Source organism: Anguilla anguilla, chromosome 8, assembly GCF_013347855.1.
Source record: "Anguilla anguilla isolate fAngAng1 chromosome 8, fAngAng1.pri, whole genome shotgun sequence".
Lineage (NCBI taxonomy): Eukaryota > Metazoa > Chordata > Actinopteri > Anguilliformes > Anguillidae > Anguilla > Anguilla anguilla.
The window spans coordinates 29,052,738-29,067,238 of record NC_049208.1 but is presented as its reverse complement, the minus strand read 5'-3'; the positions used below and the strand labels follow the sequence as shown (position 1 = coordinate 29,067,238).

The window sequence follows — 14,501 nt, the reverse complement described above, 5'->3', positions numbered from 1 at the left end:
CCAGACATTGTTTTCCCACAAGGAATTTTTTTTCTCACCACTCTTTGAGTGTGTTTGTCTTCCCCCTGGGCGTTTTTTAAATTTTTTTTATTTTTTTACCTTGCTTGCTTGTTTTTGAGGGGTACAGGCCTAGCCTTCCCCAATTTTTCTGTTTTCTTATTTTTCTGTTCATGTTTATTAGTGTCTATCAAAAGCACTGTGCGAATGAAATGGAATTGAATTGAAAATATAGTGCAATGTGTGTTCATGAATTTTCAGAATATGTACAGTAAGCTCATGCAAGGCATCCTAGATCATCACACACACATGCACGCACACACACACACACACACACTGTACACACACAGTACGTTGTACTGTACATTGCAATTTCTAAGAGTTGTACTGGTGGAGAAAAGAGGCTGAGAGGCTCAGATGACACAGATGAACTCATATCTGACAAGGATAAAGCCTTCTGTCAAACAGTCCTTCCAGCAGCCCTGTGCGCCGCATTCCCTGTCATAAATGTGACCTTTCCACTTTCCCCCTGGGTGAACATGAGCAACTGCTTCACCAAGGAGAATGAATAGTGGGCAGTACTGTCAGCAGAAGGGAAGAATGTAGCAGAGTATGCCACAAAGCATTACGTTTATTTGCTTAACCGCCACACTTTACACATCTATTACCAGACCTGGGTATTCTCAGAGTCAATTCCAGTTTAGACCTTTGCCCAAGAGTACAGCTGATGTGTTTCACCGGGAATGGGAATCTTCAATGCAAAATTGTTTGAACAGTTGGATCATATTTGTCAGCAGCATCGCCATTCCAGAATGCGGTGTCCCTTGTGATGTGATGAGGTTTCTGTAACTATCCCTTGCTGAGGGACTGAGTGGAATGAAACAAACACTAATTTGCCTTTGTGTCCAGGGGGATTTTGTGAGCAATATGTGACATTTCGTTCACAGAACTTTGTAAATGACATAAGGCCAGCCCTGCAAAATAAATTGAGCATATGTCACAATAAAACAGTAGCAAAAAAAAAAAAACCCACAATTGTTTAGGGGAACCTCTGTTGTGAGTGGCTGAATAGACATACTTTTTGACACAGAGGGTCTCGTTCCAGTGCTAAAGCTCTCCAGACAGATGCGCATTTAAAAGCCCAGAGAGTTGATTTCATTTCTCTAATTCAGCCAATTCATCAGAAATAAAGACTCAAACTTACCACATTTCCCCTTATGGGTCCCTTTAATCCCCAGCCTCCGCTTCTCTTATCTAGACTACAAGAGGATATATAAGTTTAGCATACCTCAGACCAGTTAATGTTGTATAGGCTTTTTGTATAGTTTGATGGCACACTGGCATATAGAGAAGAAGTTGAAAGTGTTCGCCTGGGGGGTACGAAAATGGCTGCAATAGCATTATGCATGGCTGCAATAGATGATACATGAAACATGCTAAATTTGCAGAGTGCGAATAAGTGAGCCTATAAATAATATCATGTAGAGAGCTGGAAGGCAAGGGCAGGATTCTACAGCTCAGATGCTTTGAACTGAAATTTACAATCATTTTTGAAGGGTTTTGGGCCAAATAGCGATTATCACCACCCTACACCAACGGTGATCACAGAGAAGCAGCTGAGAAGCCTCCGCAGGTGGTGTATTGGATCCACCTCATCGTCTGCGTCCAAAAACAGAGATGGTCATATCAGCACCTCAAAAAAAACTGTGGTCCCATTTCCTCTTTATATCTCTGTATTTATGTTTGCGCCTTTGGTTTATTAAGCTTTATCAATGCAAATTACCCATGCGTTTACATGGCACAAAACAGAACTGCTGTAAATGTGATTTTATTAATAATTCTATTTTGTAAGGGGGGCATATCGGGCATATCCTCAGTTGTTATATTGTTTTGTAGCTTATCATAATCTATTTACCTTACTCACCAAGGCCAAAACAGTACAGCCAACCTCTTTTTTTGACACAAAAGTTATAACATTTTCATGAAAAATTCGGGCCACCAAGTCTGATCATACTAATCTTGCAGATCCTCACTACTATGAACATCAATATGGCAATGTCACTTAGTTACATTTGGCAACATATGGCTTGCCAACTAATAGAGAACGGGCCTGCCTCTGAAGACATTACTGTCAGCCAGGCCAAAGTTGACACCGCAGCCTTTGAATGTAACATTTGGAACCAAGACACCAATGACATCTGCAGGGAATACAAGCACTACAAGCCATTGTGTTAGTGAAAAAACTTGTTATAGCATGTTTAAGTATGACTTGCAGTATTTAGCATCCTTTGTTCAATGAGACTCTCCTAATCAGGGGTAGGTTTGGAGAATCATGTTCTCTGGCATGTGCAAGCTGAAGAATATCAATGGGATACTCTTCAAATTCAAGAGAGGTATTCCTTCACCTCGAACATGAATGGGTCACTCTGAAAAGCAGATGCCTTCTAAAGTAACATTGGAGTGTGGATATTATTTCTTATCATCTCAGATCAGTGAAGGATGTAGCTGGAGACCAAAAATACTGAGTGGAGTGAGTTTGGTCAGAGTATGATCTGGGTGATCTGGGAGGAAGGATAACCATAATGATGAGAGGGCCTCTCAGAGGTGCTCAACTGCAGGGGAGTGCTCAACAGGCTTAATGAGTTGGAGAGTTCATTACCTCATTTTGAAGAGATTCTGATTGCATTTATAATTAACTTACCTGTGTTGGAATTTCAGGGGCTGGAAATGAGAAAAATGTGTCCTCATCTGAAGTCTTGTATTATCTTTACTGAAAATGTGTTGATAGTGGATCATTTTTCAATGTAGTCTCGAAGGTTCTAACCTTTGTTTTTGCCTATTAACTTTTTACTCTGAGAAAGAGTGAAAAATTGATCCTGTTTGTAAAAAGGAAATCTATGGAGTCAGGGAATTAGGAGTGGTGAGAGGGAGTTCAGAGAGCAACCCAGTCAGGGAGCCGTTACTCATGAGATGGCCTCTAGGAGGTGCTCCAGCGCAGGGGAAAGTTGATCCAGTTTTGCGGGTGCTGTATGCCAGGTGGTTTAGCAGAGCGGGCCCCTGTGGGCTGGGTGTATTAGTGCCGCTACAGTGGAGAGAGCACTGAGGTGAGTTTATTCTGGGCCAGAGAGGAAGAATGTCTTGTTCATTCCTCTGGCTCCTGTGCCCGGTGCCTCCGTGATGTCTGCCGGTATTAATCTGGCCTGGAAAAGCCTTCATTGGCCTTTTATTTCTGTTTCCACAATATTTCACTTTCATGAAAGGTTGAGGGATGAGGAGGAAAGGTTCTGCAAGGGAATCACAGCAGTTTGTCGTTTGAGATGGTGGTGGTGGTGGGGGGGAGGGCAGTGTAGTATAATGCGTAAGGAGCATGTAATGTAAGGAGCTGGTCTCGTTGTAACCTAAAGGTCCCATGTTCGATTCCCAGGAAAGACGCTGCCATTGCACCCTTGAGCAAGGTATCCAACCTGCACTGCTTTAGTATATATCTAGCTGTATAAACGGATGCAATGTGCTATGTAAAAAATAAGTTTGTATGTTCCAAGTTAAAAATAAAAATTTGTGTAAGTCGCTCGGGATAACAACGTCTGCTAAATGCCTGTAATGTACTGAATGCACTGACACTCTACTGTTTAACAGCTCCACAGATGGAGTCACAGCAATAGCGGCTTGATTCGGTGGGGATTTCACAACAATACTAATATTTCAAGGTCGAGCAGCGGAGATATAAATCAGTCAATCAATAAATGTGAACACGCCTAAATGCATGCGAGTGGTACACTTTGTGAGGCAAAAAATTTACAAGTCACACTCGTAATAAATCAGCAAATTCCACCCACTCATCCCCAGGGAATCAATGACTCTGTTGTAACTTGGCAGCAAGGGTGGTGTTCACTTCCAGAAGAAAAGACCTGGCCCCAGCTCACTAAGCAGCATTATTAAACCAAAAAGGAACCTGACAGGGTTGCCATCCAAAGGCCAGGGAATATACAGTATTATCCGCAAGTGGCTTGAGGCCAACCCAAGGAAGATAGATGGAAACAGTGGAGCCTCAGTTGAACAGTCATTGAATTAAATGAAGGAAGGGAAAAAGTATAAAAGCGGACCAAGTGAAAGCTGATTGGTGATACTCCTCTGAGTCAGAAAGGCAGACTGTGAGGAGACTCAAATACAGATCCAGGCCAGGGCTAGGCCCCTGCGGCCAACTGACACACATTCAAGCCCATTTTCCAGCCTGGGAGAGGACGCCAAGGAACACATACTCAACAGAACAGGGAGTATACTGGGAATTTGGGACTGTTTTCTGACCTTGAGCTTCAGAGAGGAAGTCTAAACCATTTATTTTGCCTTTGATGTGAATGGGTGGTGCGAAGTCTCAGGGCTGGGATTTGGCGGTAGAAGGGGGCTTTCTGATAATTTTGGTGTACCTGATGACACTAGTCTTATGACGGCAAGGACAGAGCCCTTAGCATGACGCCTCATGGTGGCAGTATGGCCAGTTTACGCTTTATTCTGGAAGCTGTCTTTGTCCCAGATCTTCAGTACTGCAGGCAAAAGTCATGGACCAGCTGCAGACCTTGTGAACTCACACCTGGGTCTTGATGGAACAGGGAAGGGGGGGTCACGGGTAAAAATGGTGCTGTTTTGTCTCCCTGCTGCTCTGCCTAGTAGAGTGCACACACACCTGCTCGTTGCTATCTTGTGCTGATGCTGCTCACTGGGCATGCTCAGACTTGAACAGTACAGGACTTGGATCTGTGATTGGCATTAAGTCATGTTGTTGCTGGGCAGGGAGAGTTGGTGTGTGTGTGTTTGTGTGTGCATGTACGTGTGTGGGTGTGTTTGTGTGTGTGTGTGCGTGTGTGTGTGTATGTATGCATGTGTGTGTGTGTGCACATGTCTCTGTGTGGGTGGCTGAATTATGTTTGGTAGGGGATGACTGGCTGAATGACACATGATTGTGGATTGGTGGTTAAAGGAGAATCTGTCAGACAAACTGATCTGACATTTACAGCTTGGCCTGGGGGTTGGCTGAAGCCCTATGAAACGTGTCAGGCACCACTCTCAGAGGCTGCAAGAGAATTCTACCCCATTTCCCACAGCCATGATTTTTCCCTCTTGGTTTTTTCCCGCACATTCTCCACAAAGCGTCCACATACATAAATCTGGTTTCACTGTCTCAAATTAACTTTCCAGGACAAATGTAAAAAAATCGCTGTAAGCTTTTTTTCTATCTTTTCTCCCTCCCACTGCCTCTTTCTCTTGAGAGCTGTATCACGTAGTCAGTGAGAAAAAATTCAGTTGCAAAGCACATACGGAGAACGGAAAGATTGGTCACAAAGGTAATTATTCTTCTGCTAATGCTCTCTCTCTGTCTCTCTAAAACACACACAGACCCACACACACACACACACACACACACACACACATCTAGGTAGAAACACCCTCAAGCTGCACACTAAGGCAGTAATAAGTGTACTGAGGTGCAGAGAATGCTGGCCCGATCCCATTACCTGTCTGGACCTGAAGCCGTATGCTTTCAATAGCAGAACCACACTGCGCTAAACATGGAGGTCAACTGAGTCAATGTTATGTAAGTTTCCATAGTTTTTGTTGTGACTCTGGTCTATAAAGTCAGCTCCTTTGAAATGTTTTGGTTCTAAACCATTAATAAATGAAGCTTAAAAAATTCCAAAACTGATGGTTATGGCGAATATTTGTCACAATATAATGTGGTTCAGGCCTTTTTTATATGCAAAGTGTGTTTCCGCAATGCCTTCCAGTTGTGCATTTCAAAACCCCATTTTCATTACCAGATTTATCAGAAAAATAGCTCCTTCTCCCCTCTTTTGCTCCAACAAAAAGTAAGTTAAGAATGAACAAATAAAAGTAACAGAAACCCATTAAAACTCTTCTTGCTTTCAAAACCAATGCATATCCATACAAATTAGATGGCCTGGCACATTGTATTTCTTATCAGATAGTTTAATGCATTTACAATAACAATGTAGAAGGATTCTATTCATCATCACACTCTGACATTCTCCGATTCTCATTCTCTGACAAATCAGCAGAACATTTCATATTGATGTTGCCATGGTGATGGTTATAACGGGCATCTTGTGAATACTTTCTCTCAGCTAAGCTGGCGAGAACGGTATAATCACTTTCATACACTCCATCGTGTCCGCTGAAACTTCTGCTCTCTTTTTTGCCTGCTAATGCTCAGGAATCTAAGTCCATTTGTTTAATCCTCATCTGGCTCTCTACAGGATATTTGAAGTGGCTCTGACACAGGAAGAGCTCAGCAGGCCAGCCAGAGCATTTAAACTTACTTAAGTTGGGAAAGCAGCTTAATCATCATGAGGCAGCGTGGCAATGCAATCCTGAGGGATATACAAAAGAATATTTTAAAAAAATGACTGGGATGCACCTTGAATAAAAATAGCCAATTTTGCGATCATGCCCTGTTCATAAGGCTGACAGATATTACACAGAATACACACAGTAATACTGACATGCACACGCACATGCACACGCACACGCACACGCAAACGCACACACACACACACACACACACACACACACACAGCTCTAAAATAGCATAATTTTATCTACGCTAGTTATAGATCCACCTCTGGAGCTGCAAATGTGCGGATTGAATGTATGAATATTGACATCAATCAAACATACAAAAACTGAGCCATTAAATATTGCAGTCCTTCAGGACATGGGTGTCCCCAGTCTTTGCAAATCCGCTCAATGAGTACTGAAACCTAAACAAAATGAATCCATCCATGTTTGAGTGATCACAGTGCAGTTGTTTTTTCCTTTGCCTTTTTGTTTCAATCAGACAGGTAGTGTCGGTAAAAAGAGGGTGTGAAAACACCCCGGTTCCCCTTTAGCAGGTAGGGGAATGAAAAAATGACGAACGATCGAAAAATAGGATTTGATGAAATGTGACTTTCCTTGGCTCTGGAGAGCCTGCTGTTAAGGATTTACTTTTATTGAGATGGAAACAAGAGTGGAGAGCTTTTCCATTTGGTGAAGCTTTTAACTAAATTTGATTCTCTCCCATCCCTCCTCGGCAGTTGTATCTCGTCTGAGTTCTCCATTCAGGTGTGACATTAACCCAGTCAGTAACAGCAGTGTAAATGAATGGCTTCCACTTACAAACAATCAGATCAAATGGAAAATGTTACAAGATAAACTGGCTCAGTTCACCCATGGCTAAAATTATTCATTTCCTGTAATGTATACTCAGTGCAGCAGCAGCACTTTAAAATAGGCTCCTGTAAATGGCAATTTTTTAAGCAGACGGACTAAAGGGAGTCGCACACATTATGCATGCATGTTTCCTTAATCATTAACTTCGCAAAAATTGTAAAGATTAGACGCTCGTGGGTTTTAACGCGAATGGCTGGCGCTTTCAGACAGCCGAAAACGATGTTGACAGCGATCCGCCGTGGGTACGGGCTGGCTTTATCTAGCGTGCTCCGCGTGGCTGGGTCTACTCAGTCCCGGCACCTCAGTGTGGCAGCCCGCCTGCTCGTGCACAGAGAAACGCTGCTTCTCATTTAAACTCCTGTCCAGTCGACGGGCACGCTCCGGCGCTTCCCTCAATTAGGCGGAATTAGGAATGCCCGCGGCACCGACAGGTCCAGAGCAACGCGAAGATATCGGAAAACATTAATTCAGCACACTGGTTGACAACGGACGTATCGTTTAGCATAACCAAACAAGTAGAGCAGAGCCTGATAACATTTTTTTTCTACATAGGACCAACGATACAAGCCATCAGGTGAGGAAAAGGATTGGGGTTCATCCATTCTAATATATAAAAAAAGTAGATTGCAAAATTTGTCCCCATATGCAGGCAAGGGTCGTTTTTCCGCCACATTGCAAACATACTAATGCTAAAAAAAAAAGAGAAAAACACATATTTTTTAAAAAACTGAAATTGCAGTTGTTTAGCTCTTTTCTCACACCCAAAGTGCGTCACAGCGATGGAAGGGGGGGGGGGAGGGGGGAGCTCATCTCCACCACCACCACCAATGTGTAAATGTGTAACACCCACCTGTCTGGTGCACGACAGCCAATTTGCACCTGAACACTCGCCACACAACAGCTGAGGTGAAGGGGGAGAGAACAATTTTTTAGGCAATTAAATCAGGGGATGATTAGGTGGCAGGTTGAGACAGCCAGGTTAGGAATTTTGCCAGAACACCAGGGAACCCCTTACTCTTTGCAATGAGTGTCATGGAGTCTTGAACAACCACAGTAAATCAGGACATCGGCTTAATGTCTCATCCAAAGAACAGGGTCTCCTACAGCACAGTATCCCCATTAGGGGGCTGGGGCATTGGGGATTATTTAACCACATGACCCCCTTCTGGCCAACCAACTTCCAGCAGCAACATAGTTCCACTGGGAGGTCTCCACAGGAGCAGGGTGAACGGTGTTATGACTTCTGGCTACACTGTTGTTGCAGACATGGCTGCATGGTTTATTATTTCAAGTCTGGTGGAAAGACCTTAATGACACCTCTCACTGGAGATTTCCATGCTGGAGTAGCCCCAGGTTCAGATTTTTATTATAAATCGAAGCAATATTACTGGTAACTCAAGCTTATTCAAGTGTGCCTGGCCACAACCCTAAACAACTGAATAAAAATTATGATCGTATATGCTAGTAATGTAGGGGATGAAATGAAATGCCAGTAGCTTTTACATTTTGTAGCGCAGCATTGTCTGTGGTTCAATAAAGGTAAGGCACTTTGCTTGAGGGACAACATCCTACTTGCAGTTTGAACTCATATCCCCCAGGCCCAGTCTCATGCTTTGAAAGTATGAATCAACACTATCCCAGTATGATCACAGTACCAGCTGCTTTATATTGTGATCCAATTCATTTTTAATCACCTGACCCAAGTTTCTCTTAATGTTTTCAAACCCACTCATACACTCACTCAAATTGGCAGACTGACTCACGTGCATATACCTCCTGTCCAGTTCCCCGTTCTTTCACCAGTGCACCTTTGTCCTTCAAGTGCCAGTTGTTTTTACTCTAAAGCAATAAACAGGAATAAAAATCAATGAGACACTGATCATTGCAGAGTCATTTCAAAACCCAATTCTCTCTCTTTCTCTTGCATTTTTTTTTCTCTCCGCAGATTCGCACAGGCCCTGTCCCCAGGGTTCCGGAGAACGAGCTGTGTCTGGAGATAATCGATCCCTTCAGCGAGGTGCGTCCTGTCAGCAGGAATATCAGCCTCGTCGTGGCTGCTGTTCCCAGGCCCCCCGTGGCACAGCAGGCTGCTCTGATGCTCGTTTGACGCCAGAGACGCGGCGCTGGGAAACAGACAGCAGGCACGGATTGAGATCCGGGGGAAACCCGGCCACCCGGTACGGATACAGGTTCAAATTCCACGCCCACGTAGACAGCACTGTACCTGGACTAGCGGCATCCACTGTACGGAAATGCAACCAATGGTCAGAAATACTGTTACCATTGCAGATGGGTGCACGGTGGGTTAATGTATACCTGGTAGCACTGAGGATGTCACTGTGTGATGTGCTGAAGCTGTTGCTGCACCACTTATTCCAAAAGCTGTGGGTCAAGACCCACTGGTGGGAAGGGCTGAGGTGGGTTGTATGTGCAGGTACACCAATATACCTCTCTGTATATTCTGTATTTTACATTGACATTCATACCAGTCAGATTAAACACTGCATTTAAAGTATATTCATGTAGTTATTCTGGCATATGTTAATCAATGTAGCATGCTGCATTTTAATAAGGAGTGAGTGATAGAAAAAAAACTATTCACCTATTAAGTGGGCTCAGACATTTTGGAGAACTCAGACTTACACAGTACTTTTCATCACACCAGTGTAAACCCAGCAATTTAAACGGAGGGGTAAAAGAACTGTAGACTCAATTCTACTGTAGTGAGTCAGCAAGTGAGCAAGAAAGTGAGTCTGCCAAGCAAAAAAATTCTCTCTCTGTCCCTTTTTCTTTGATGAAATTTCCATCCTGCCTAAAGTTTCTTTTAGTTCTCTTGTTCTTGCTCTGGCGGGCGGCCTGAGTTTTTTTGTTCGGCTGGCTAGCCCACTGCCAAGTCACCTGACGTTGCGGTGTGGGTCTCGGGGGTTGGTCGGCCTCTGGAAGGAAGACTCTGGGGCACTGATTCGCTCGCTTCGAACTCCCGCCTCCTGTCAGGCGGCGAATCGTGACCCGGCTTCATTAACGCGAACGTGACCGCTGCCTTCTGGTCTCCAGGCCCTCTCTTTGTGAATCAGATGTTTGTACGCGCTGACAAACAGGAAAGGCAGCGAGGCAAAGCTGGCCTTGGTGGGGGAGATGTCTCGACAGTGTCCTTTCTGAACGCTGGAACGTCAGCACATCTGCTGCTCATTATTTGTCAGGTCCAGTTTTAAGATGTCTTACTAAGCAGTCGCAACATATGCTATACGTTTGCAAGGTCATGCAGTGAACACTATGCAAGCTACTCTTTATGAAGCTGGGGAGGGGCTGCTGTAGACATGCACTCTGTTGAAAGGTTGCCTATTGGCTTAATTGCTCATTCCTGTTTGGAGGAATTAGGAAGGGTCTGGAAGGACTACTTCTCCCCAGCTGTCACTGAAACGCATACTATAAGGTCAGCACCATTTGCGTTTAATCTAAGGGCTCAAATCAGTTCGGCACAGATGCTGAATTGATTCGATGACCTTTACAGCATGCAGATTGTCAAATATACAAACAGCCCAATCCATCCAGATGACTAACAGATCAAACGGTCTGCACCGCATCTACACAGCATCTTTCCCATAATGAAGTAAAACTCAGTATGCCTTATTAACTTATACGCAGCCTTGATGCCAAAACATGTGGCGTGAACCTCACAATCTCTCCAGAAGGAAGGTGAATATGTGTACAGCATGTGTCCTTGGAGAGCAGAGATGATGTGGGGACGGAGACTGCCGTTTTGCTGTATGGTTGCCAGCAGAGGTGGGTAGTAACGCATTATATTTACTCCGTTACATTTACTTAAGTAACTTTTTGAATAAATTGTACTTGTAAGAGTAGTTTTAATGCAACATACTTTTCACTTTTACTCGAGTATATTTGCGAAGAAAAAAAGTTACTTTTACTCCGTTATATTCGGCTACATTCCGCTCGTTACTTTTATTTTTTTACCCATTTTTTATTCAACGCACGTTCTGTTTGTTTCTTTCTCTCAGAGAGACTTCAGCCAAAGAGGCTGACTGGTCTTTGCTTTGGCGCTGTCATAGCCCCACATGACTCCGTTTCACCAATCAAACGTAGCCAGTCACAGCACACAGAAGGATGAGTGGGCGACAACAATGGCTGAAACAACGGCGGGTGATTCGTAGGAGGCAGAACACCCCTGGCCTCACGTTCAAACTATGTTTTACTTACAGACTACCAAAAACAGTAGTTACATTATGCGCTGCCTTCTTTGTCTGCCTAGAAATGTGGACATTTCAGCCTACAAGAACTCAACTTCGAACTTGAGAAAATATGTGGCGGTAAGTTGTAGGTTAGTTTTGGCTGTGGATAGCTAACTATTTGACTGAGTGGTCATTTATTGTCTTGGACAATCCGTTTGTGAAATATAAGCGCATTCGTGACGCCTGGGTATCTTCCAAAATAGCTGCGCGTAATACCACACCTGTTGTTTACGTCGTCGCCCTTTTTAGTACACTCTGGCTTGATTGACAATTCATTTATTCAGTAGGTGAGAGTATAAGCTTTCTAACGATGTATAACATGTCTAAGTTTGCTTTTGGAATAGCGTTTTTTAGGTCAGTGTAACCGAAATTTTTCTTATCATCGCATTCACTTATGCATTCACTCACGAAACTTGGTCAACTATTATTCGTAATTTCTTGGGAAATACTATTTTTATTGAGGACTTCTGGGCATAGCTAAGCCGCATATTTGCTGATAGACCTAGCTGACATCGTTTTCTGGAGCAAAACAGAAGCGGATTGAACTGTATTGTTGATTTACTGTCTCTGTCTCCATCTACTGAACACAGATAAGATTTCATCATTGCTATGTAAGTAGGCTATTATTGTTAAAAATACTTCGGTTATATACGTTATTTTTGAAATCGAGTGTGTTTAAATAGGTTACTGGTATTAATGTGGATATTTCACACTGTAATGTAAGCGTTAGTTAGTAGTGTAATAGTTTTTGTGAAGCATGCAACAGTCATGACATGAGCGCTGGAACATTGCATAGCATTGCATAGCATACATAAAGTTTGTTTACGCTAAACCGGAAGTTCTGCACATATTCCGCGCAAGGCATCATGGGACTTTGGAATATTGTGGATAAGTGCATCATAAGGTACAATAATGGTGCGACAAAGCATTATGTTTTCCACATATAAAGTTTCTGTTTGAATTTGAGCAGGCTCCTCTTTGTTGTGATGATGAGTCTATTTTAATGGATAAATCCCCTGTAGCCTCATTGATATTTTTTCTGTCAACAGAGGGTTCACCCCAACAAACTGATGAGGTATACAGACTTAATAGAGTACAACAGAAAGCGAAAATCCTCCTCTTCTGACGAACCTCCTGTGTATTGTTTTATTTGAAGGGATATGATTTAGGCCATATTTGAATTTGCACATGGCTATTTTATATTTTGTTTATTTCTATTGGACAAGCATTTACAATTTTATATTTTGGACATTTGGATTTTTACGTTCATCTTGCTCTGCTTATTTCAACATTAAATCAGATTATATGAAGTAACTCAGTACTTGAGTAGTCTTTTCACAAGATACTTTCTTACTCTTACTCAAGTAATTATTTGGATGACTACTTTTACTTCTACTTGAGTCATTATTATTTTAAAGTAACAATACTTTTACTTGAGTACAGTTTTTGGCTACTCTACCCACCTCTGGTTGCCAGGCTCTCATTGAAGCCTTTAGTAATTTATCTGACAAAAAACAGGAACTGGCCATGTCTGAGACAACAATGATGGAAGCAGCCTTTACCTCACAATGAAGAAATAATGTTTTGCCTTTCAGGAAAAGGCAGGAAAGGTCATGGTAATTTTTCAGGTCTCTCTGACACACATACTGCAGATGAGGACTGAAAACTTCCTTTCCTTATGGAAATGAAGTATACTACAATTTATGGTAATAAAATACATTATCAGGATATTATCAACATTTCACAATATAGCTTATTGCCGCCTTCAGATATTTTTATATATTCTTTGAAAATGCATTGTTTTGTAGTATGCTGCATTATCCACATATTTTCCAAAACGTATATTTGAACTATTGCAGTATTCCATTTTAAGGGTTGCCACTGCACCAGAATTCCAATTCAGATGGTATTGAGCGGCTGCAATTAGTCAACCACTGCATGCACCAGCCCTGCATTTAAAGGGGATCTCTAAAATAATGTTCTGACCTGAAAACAATTTTGATTTTTTTGGTCTCTGCCCTTTCATCTTCTCTGAGATTAAAGATTTCTGAGATGTCACTGGCCACCAGCCCAGCCATATGAAAACACGCTGACCTCACTGTTTGCATTCTGACACGCACCTTGTTCTTCCCTCTGTCTGGCTGCCTTAGTTGAGGCAATGCACCAAAGGGTTTGTCGCATGCTGTAGTGCTGCAGCCCTGTTTGACAAAGATGCCACATTTTCCTGAATCTGTGCGAGCTGCATAGCATAAGTAAAATCGCATGATGTCTCCCAGCTGATAAAAAAATAAAGGATCTGTCTCTAAAGCCTGCACTCTCTCTCTTTCTCTCTCTCTGTTTATCTTTCTTCAGCTCCCTTTCTTGCTCTCTCTTACTTGGTCTTACTCTCTCTCTCGCTGTCCCTCTCTCTCCTTCTTTCCCCTTTCTCCCTTCACAGAATGAGATGTCCCCTGTGTCTACATGGTGCCCAACAAAAGAAAGGAAATAGCATCTGCCTGGGCCATCATTGTTTCTCAGAGGAACAGACACTTTGGTCAGTTGATTAAAAAAAAAAAAAAAAAATGTATTGAACCCAGAATTTAACATACAATACATGTGTCTTGCTGCATCAGCGCAATCATCAAATTCAAACAAACCAAATATTCATTGCATTTTAACAGCAACAGCAGCAACTCTCACTGGAGCTAATTAGGTTGAGTTCTATGCTGGAGGACACAAGAGCCTTATGCCAGTTGGGATTTGAACATATGACAGTGCTGTAACAAGACCCTCAACTGCAGCGCTCCTGATTGCACTCCAGGCCCTCCTTACCTCACACATTCCAGGAGAGGAGCATCATCTCTACTGGGATGGGTTCTGGCATGCAAGCTACAAGAACAGCCAACAGAGATGAGTGCAAGCTCACAGACACATACAAATGAACATTCTCTCATCCTTTCACAGCATCCTTGGCTGTTAGGCATTACTAGTCACAGCATTTCACAGATACTCGTTTGTGGGAACAGGGAGCCGAAACCTTTCAGCAGTCACGCT

The 14,501-nt window shown here is 42.8% G+C and overlaps 1 long non-coding RNA gene across 1 annotated transcript; it reads left to right on the top strand.

The window, feature by feature from the left end:
• Positions 1 to 13,844: 13,844 nt before the first annotated feature.
• Positions 13,845 to 14,457, top strand: LOC118234623. The gene is made up of 2 exons (XR_004766694.1): positions 13,845 to 14,001; positions 14,129 to 14,457. It is a non-coding gene; the product is annotated as an uncharacterized LOC118234623 (long non-coding RNA).
• The last annotated feature ends 44 nt before the right edge of the window (positions 14,458 to 14,501 follow it).